An 8,179-nucleotide genomic window follows, 5' to 3' on the forward strand; every position below is an offset into this window, starting at 1 on the left:
AAAAAAAAAGAAATGAACTCCAGGAAATGGAAACAAGAGGGGATTTTTATTGTCAAGGTGATGTACAGATACATATCCATAAGGTACATTTCTTGTTGAACTTGTTACCAAGAGGGGAATTTTTTTATTTGTTGTTTTTGTTGTCTTTTCCTGTTTCCTTGTTTGTTCACTTATCTGTCTTTGGGAGGATACATGGGGCACAGAAATGAGGGACAAAGAGGGACAAACTCAGCAGTGGTGCTCACAGGACACTTGGTTGAAAATGAACTATGCAACTTTCGGATGGGGACCAGAGGGAAAAACGGGGAGAGAGCAAGGGAAGAGGTGACACTGTTCAAAAGGAAATGTGCTCATTACCTGACCTATGTAACTGCAACCCCTCTGTACATCACCTTTACAATAGCATTAAAGAAATCCTTTTTTAAAAATCTGTAGTGTTGTGAAAACCTTACAATTAAGCAATGCTAGTTATTAGTGAATTATCTATCAGCCATTCCAACAGATGATACCTTTTTCCTCATTGCCTGCTTCCATTTTTTGAATAGTTAAAGGTTGTCTTGAACTCCGTGAATGCCACCTGCTCCCCTGCAGTTACAGCCAACTCCCAGGTGATACCACCAAGAGCAACGTTTGAGACTCTAAGGAATAAAGCCAGGAAGTGTCTACGCCTCATCCAGCTACCCGTAATCATACACCAGGATGAAGAAGAAAAAGGTGAAGCCTGGCGCCAGTGGCCCGTGCCTGTAATCTTAGCTACTCAGGAGGCTGAGATCTGAGGATCACAGTTTGAAGCCAGCCAAGGCAGGAAAGTCTGTGAAACTCATCTTCTCTAAACTACCAAAAAAGCCAGAAGTGGAGCTGTGGCTCAAGTGATAGAGCACTAAAGCGTTAAGAAAAAAAGCAGCTCAGGGACAGTGCTCAGGCTCTGAATTCAAGCCCCAGAACCCACACAAAAAAGAAGGAGAAGAGGAGGAGGAGGAGTAAGAGGAAGAGGAGGAGGAGCAGGAGGAGGAGGAGGAGGAGGAGGAGAAGGAGGAGAAGAAGGAGAAGGAGAAGAAGAGGAGGAGGAGGAGGAGGGAAAGAAAAAGAAAAAGGTGAGACAGCAATTCAAAGCAATTTGGAGAGAGAAAAAGAGAAAGAAAACAAAACAAAACAAAGCAACCAAAGGCTTGGTTTGTTGCCAGCCTGAAAGGTACGGAGATTTTGCTCCAAGGAATACAGAAGGCACTAGAGAAACTAATAAAACAACAAAGACTAAGATGAGCCAGCCAAGAGCCTACAATTTGAGGTGAATCTCCAGCACATGACAAGGGAAACAGGAAAATCAGTTTCTCGTCAAAGACACCCTCTCCCCCCCGCACCCCCAGGCTGAATAAGTGCGAAGTCTTCGCAGAGAGAGGTGTGCCAGTTTGTTCGGGGAGGGAACGGCTTGACGAGGCTCAGGACTTGGCACACAGGGGCTTGAGCCCCTGAAGAATGAAGAAGTGGATGTCTACCAAGAATGTCAGGAGAAGAAAACACTGCAACAGAGAAAAAGGACCACTGTCTTCAGACCTGGTGAAGACAATCCGCCTTGGAGCTCGGAGTGGCATTTGAGTGTCAACATCTGGAAAGGAGGGTCTGCTCCATGGCCTCTGCCTCTCCTGCTCTCCTCCTTGGCTGACACTGCCCGCCACCCCAGGCCCCTTCCTAGCCCCTTTTCCTCCTCTTTTCTTTCCTCTCCTTTCGTGGGTATCATTCTTTACCTCCTACCCAGCCCCTTCCACCCTCACTTTTCATTACTGTAATTTCATAAATGTTGAGCTGTGACAAAATCTATGGGGAGGTTAGGATACACGCAGACACAGCGAAGGAAGAACTACTGAGATGAATACAATCTGTGCTTTTCCACGTAGGATTTCCTGAAACTAACGGACTGAAATATGTTTCCACGCGGTTTTTCTTCCAGGACAAGCACAGCACCTTTATTTAGCTGGACAGCAATGCTCTGAAACTTAACCACAGCAACCCAGGCGCAACCCAGAAACGACGTGGCATTCACACTCTCGGAGAATAGCCTTCCACGGTTCCAAACCAGATGTTTCTTGTTTCATGTCTTCTCTTGGCTTTCAAGCTTAGAAACGCGCCCCCGCCCCATGAGTTTGTGTGTTCTTCTACGTGTTTTAGCTGGTCATATTTTACACTTCACTATTTAATGTTTCCCAGATTTATTTTGATACATGAGACAGAATGAGAAGAGACTCGCTTTAACTGATATTCGCCATGTTGATGAACTGGTTCGTTACTTCCTCCTTCGTTTTTAATATTCTATTACCATCTGTTGTGCTATCCTGGGTTCATACTAATACTCTACCGGACAGAGCAATATAAAATAACCCTTGTGGTTACTTAAGAACAGCGAGGGATTCAGGAAGGTTGCGGTCTCTGTGGCCACGCCACATGTGGCTCACAAAATGCATGAAGGAAAGAGTCCCCACGAGGACTTTCTGTTGCTCTCAGCAACACCAGAATTTCTGGACTGTTACGAATGGACTCCAACACAAATCTAAACACTCCCGTTGGCTTCTGGAGCTTATGTCCTCGTGAGAAACTCAAGTCCAGGTGGCTTAGGAGATCGAGAGCAACCTCAGAGAGAACGCGCCTCCCCTTGCCACATTCCTAGCCTTTGCAAGAGACTCGCCACAGCTCCCTCTGCTTAGATTTTGCTTGTGTTGCTCAATGTCTCTGCAATTTGCAGCCTGAAAGAGACAAATCAAAGTCTCTGTCAGAGGAAGTTGTGCTGAGCACAACATGGTACTCGTTTCATTCAGTCAGATGAGTCATCTGGCCAGGACTTCCGGTATCTGTGACCACAGCAGCCCAGCGGGCTGTCTAGTGGCCAAAGGCCAGGCTGCCTGACCCAGCTTCCTCAACAGTCTGAAAAGATGAGTCATTAAAGGCAGAAAAATGGATATCAACAGTAAATGGGAACTTCATAATGTCTCAGGATCAAACGAGCGCTCCCACATACATTTTTTTGTTTTTAATAACAACATCACAGCACTCTGGCTGAAAGACCAATTAGAACAACAGTGTTTGACTTCCCAATAAATGTCCCTGGGTGGATGAAACACAGCCTACCAAGCACAAAGTCGCGGCACTAACTGTGCTAAGTGAACCTTAAACCGCTGCAACTTCAACATGCGAGGTTCCATTTAGAACTTTTAACTAGTTAGCGGCAATGAGTAGAGACAAACAGTCCTGAGTGGATTCTTATCAAAATCTGCAAACCATTTTGTCAATTACAACTTCCACACTCTCAACTCCTTGTTATTCTGTCTCCTTCGGCGCTGAGTTAATGTAATTATCCCTCCTGTCTTTCCACACCTCACAAAGCAGAATAATTTATACGTGCACTTATGAAACAAGTTTGGGGTGGGGGGGAGGTAGAAAGTAATAAGGAAAAGGGAGGAAAGGAGAAATTTTAAGAATAATTTTGGCTTCTGTCACAAATCATTGCCTCGTCATTTGAAAATAATCCCCAACAGCCTAATGAGAACACAAAGTTGTAATGATGAGAGGGACTCTGTAAACTCCAGTTTTACAGGACAGATGAATCTGTTGTTCTTTTCATCTCAAAAGGGACCTCTCTGCAGAAGTGCCACCGTACACTTCCTCTAAGTAAAAGTTGCCCCTGGAGCATTTTAAAGACAACTCAAGTGACCGCACGTAACTTTTCACACAAGCCACTGCTGCGTGAGGCAAAGCACTTCACCTACCTTTCCCTTCGCTGAGGTTACCATGTGGCGAGAGTCTCAGAAGTGACCGTCTCAAAAGGACCACTGGTGCGGGAGGGAGAAGGGGTGGGCGTCAGGCCGGCAGCCGTTCACGGCACGGTGGGAGAGGGTGTCGTGAACAAGATGCTTGACTGCTTCATACAACTGACAGTGAGCCCAGTTCTCCTCTTGGGCCAACTGTTCACCGACAGCCATCTGCACGGCACAACAGCCCTCCTGGGAAAGGACCCCAGTGAGCCGCAACACCGCGCAGCCCCAACCACACAGGCTGGTGTGAACTCCGACCCTGCAGCCCGGGAAGCGGACCCACCATGTTTGTGGCACACAAATGTATGCGGCTTTGAGGAGGTCAGAGACAGCACTGTCACTGCCGGCGCGTCAGCCTAGCCAGAGGCACCTGCGGGTTCTGCGTGTGTCGATGGGACCGGAGAATCTGGTGACGTGAAGGAGAGGCTAGTAGTACAGGTAGTGCTACTCGAGCTGGGGAATCCACAGCAGAGCTGAGTGAAGGATTCAAGGAGGAGGAGGTAAATGAATGAGAAGTCTAGCCTGTCTTCCTGGACTTGGCCTACGTGTCGTGGGGGAAGTGTGAAGAAGGTGGCGGCAGTTTACACTGAAGCAGCTGTAGTACCTGGGCACCACCCTCACTGCAAACAAATCACAGCTCTGAAACACGGCTCCCAGAATGAAGCACAGGAGACACAATATACTGTGAACAGAAAGGCCAGGAATGACTGACTGGAGAATGAACAGGAGTGAGCAAGCAGAACCCAATGGAAAAGCAATGTGCTGCTGCTGTGGCTGCACAGGGAAGATCCTGTAGCCATGCATGAAGCTCTGCAAAGCCTTGAACAGAAGGGCAGACTCGTTCTCAAATGCAGCATCTGCTTCTAAGGCTGACCTACTGCCCCTAGAGCACCATGTCGGGGTGATCTCTGTGTTCGAGCCCTGGGTAAGAAGCTAGTGCTCTCCAGCTTCTGAGTGGTGCAGGTTGAAGACCAGCGTCCTTCATAGTCTTTGCAGGACAAGGGAAGCTGGGAATCCATACGCTGAAAGATTGGGGGCATAAAAGAAGCAACCGACAGACCCAGGGTGTAAGTCAATATTAAGTCAATATTCAGTTTCACGGCCAGGAATCTGTGAAGAAAGAACAAACCATGGAAAAGCAAACAATTTTATGGTGATTGAGATGATACATGCTCCTGGATAAGAAAATAAAAATCTATTTTCAAGGACAAAAAGAAGCTGAAGCTAGCTCAAGCACAGAGACAAAGTTAAGAAGGTGCAGCAGCAGACCAAAGGGCACCATGCATCTTGAATAGCTGGCGTTTATTACCATCCGCGCCTCCCCGGTACCAGCAGCACTCTTAGAATGAGAACGTTCTTGTAAGAAAGTACAAGACTGGAAGCTAACGTGTGTGTGTGTGTGTGTGTGTGTTCATAAAAAGATCAAGCTTTTTATGTTTCAGTGCCAATGCCCCAATTCACTAAAAATCCCTTGCAGTTTTGTTCGTGTGAAGGCATCATGGAGACACAACGAAGCAGCACACATGAAAACTCTATCCCCATCAAACCCGGGAAGGGGCAGGCGGGCCCTGGAGGGACGGCGGACCTGGCTGTGCCAGAGCCTTCTTCCATCCCCACCGGTGATGATGCAGCCGCCCGCTCCTCTGCCTCCCTCTTTATGCATGTTCTGAGCGTCTACCACAGAAAGGCTGTGGAAATTAAAAGATGAGTTAGTCGTGTCTTCAGTTTTCACTGGGCCTCTGGCCCAGGGAAATAGATGCAATAATAGGAATTAGATTTAGGGTGATGAGAGAGCTCTAGAGATGGATGGCAGAGAGACAACAGCATGAATGTATTTAATGCCACTGAACTATGCACTTAAAATAGCTGAGATGGTCTACTTTATGTTATGTATATTTTACCATACACACAAAAAGAGGGAATTAGAAACTCTCTCATCTCCTTCTTCTGTCAGAGGAAGAATAAATAAAAATAAATCAGTTGGCGGCGGCGGCGGCACTCCTGGGCAGGGAGGCGGTGGCTCTGGCGCTTTCTGTGGGGGAGGCCGTTGGGCCCGGCGGGCCGGCAGCGCTCAAGCGCCCCTCAGCACGTCTCAGGTAAGGAAGGCACGGAGGGCAAGGCCGGCTCCACCAGCATGAGGCCCGTGTGGTCAGAATGGCCTCTGGAATTTGATTCTGAGCACCAAAGCCCTATTTTTTTATTTTAGTAAGAGGTCCCATGCTAACGCCACACTGGCTCCCCGCCTCGTGACAGGCGGAGAATGGCAGCGCCCCAGACGGGCAGCGCCCCAGACGGGCAGCGCGAAGCACCTCTCAAGGAGCTCAGGGGCAGAAATCCCCCTGGAGCGGAACACAGCCGCCTGGCCAGACCAAGGCACCCAGAAAGGGGCTGTGCGCATAGCGGAAGGGGTTTGAGGACACCCAAAATGGGGTGCTGGAGTCCATGGCAGGGTGTGAGGCCTGAGCCGTCACGAGGGTCAAGCGGCACGCAAAACATGAGTTTCCCTGAGACTACAAGGAACTCCCCAGTTAGCTCAGGGTCTGATTTCCACGAACCCTTCACTCAGGGACTATGGTTCTTGTCTGCAATCCCAGTGACTAGGGTCTTAGAGGTCAAGAAGATCAGAGTTCAAGGCCAACGCTGGCCACAGTTCATGAGACCCCGTGTGGCGGTGCGTGCCTGTCATCGTGCCTACACACAGAGTTTGCCACCCAAGACGGCCAGAGGGAACAGCAGGACCACCTCAGAAACAACTAATGCAAAAGGGGATGGAAGCGTGGCTCAAGTGGTACAGTACCTGCACAGCAAGCATGAGTTTCTGAGGTCAAACCCCAGGATCAGTAAAAGGAGGAGGAGGAGGAGGAGGAGGAGAAGAAGAAGGAAGAGGAGGAGGAGAAGGAAGAGGAGAAGGAAGAGGAGGAGGAGGAGAAAAGAAAAGGAGGAGAGAAGGAGAAGGAGGAAGAGGAGGAAAACAAGGGCCAGGGCTGAAAGGGGAAGTCAGCCCTGCTGCTGTCGGAGGGGCCCCACGTGAGCAGCCCCCGGTGCCAATCCTCCCCCCCACCCGCCTCCCCCACACCGGGCCTGCGGCGGCTTTCTGCAGAAATGGAGACTGCCGAGGGGTATGCCTGTCCACGAAGCTCCACGGAGGTCCACGAAGCCCCACGGCACAGAATGGCCACCGTCCACTCGACCAAGGAAGGACCTAGCATTTCCCCACCCAACTGGGGTGAGAAATAAACATGGCAACACGATCTTCACCTCTTCCTTGGGACGTTTAGAATCTTATCAAAAGTATATATATGTAACTAGCTCCTGAAGCCTGACAACTCTGGGATAGAAATCTGATTTCCTTTTTTATTGGGGGGGGGGGCAGTAGCTAATTCCTAGATGTTTTATATAATTAATGCTCTCTTTAATATAATATCATCCTGACCCAATTCCTAAGTGTTCAAAGGCTTTGATACAAACAGCTCCCGCTCCTTTTCTAAGATTCGGGCTTATTTATTTAAAAAGCTTCTGTCTTGCATCTGATTCCAATTTCTTGTCTCTCTGTGCCTCACTCCAAGAGCAGACCAGAACTCCGACTTTAGTGACCTGAAGTGGAAGGTACCTTACCTGGCCTGACTTCCACACCCCTCCTCTCCTTCCTTTACCTACCACGGCACCCTTCTTTGTCAGGGTAGAAGAAAAAAACCAGGTCACAGTCATTCCTGAGTGTAACGGTATTCACTGTTCTAGCTCATGCAGACAGGCGGCGGTTCTAACATCACCCGTGGTAAAAGCTCAATTCCTGGTAAATCAGACACCCTCTACAAATAATAAAAGCGATGGTGAGCTCTTTGGAGAAATGGCCTTTGGTCCTGGGCGCTGTCCCTCAGCTCTTCAGCTCAAGGCGAGCGCTCTACCACTTGAGTCACTTCCAGTTTTCTGGTGGTTCATTGGAGATCAGAGTCTCACAGACTTTCCTGCCCAGGCTGGCTTTGAACCATGATCCTTAGATCTCAGCCTCCTGAGTACCTAGGATGACAGGCATGAGCCACCGGCGCCCCACTGAGATACCCTTCTTTAACAAGAATTTTGGGGAGCTTAACACTAGATCTCAAGGAGAAGGCAAGCATCCTCTCAACACTGCTGTTCCTGGTGCCAGGAGAACAGGTCGAAGGAAAATGGCAGTTTTCTGAATCTTTGACATCTTAGGCCTTAGGGTGTGTAGTGAACCAACTGCTTGTTACTCTTAACTTGTCAGGTGGATTTAGTTGTTATTCTGGCCTCTGATTTGGTTTTTTGTTTGTTTTTTCATTTTTTTGGGGGTCCAGTCGTGGGGCCTGAGCTCTGGGCCTGGCCGCTGTCCCTCAGTTCTTCAGCTCAAGGCGAGC

Source organism: Dipodomys ordii, unplaced genomic scaffold (assembly GCF_000151885.1).
Source record: "Dipodomys ordii isolate 6190 unplaced genomic scaffold, Dord_2.0 Scaffold29, whole genome shotgun sequence".
NCBI lineage: Eukaryota > Metazoa > Chordata > Mammalia > Rodentia > Heteromyidae > Dipodomys > Dipodomys ordii.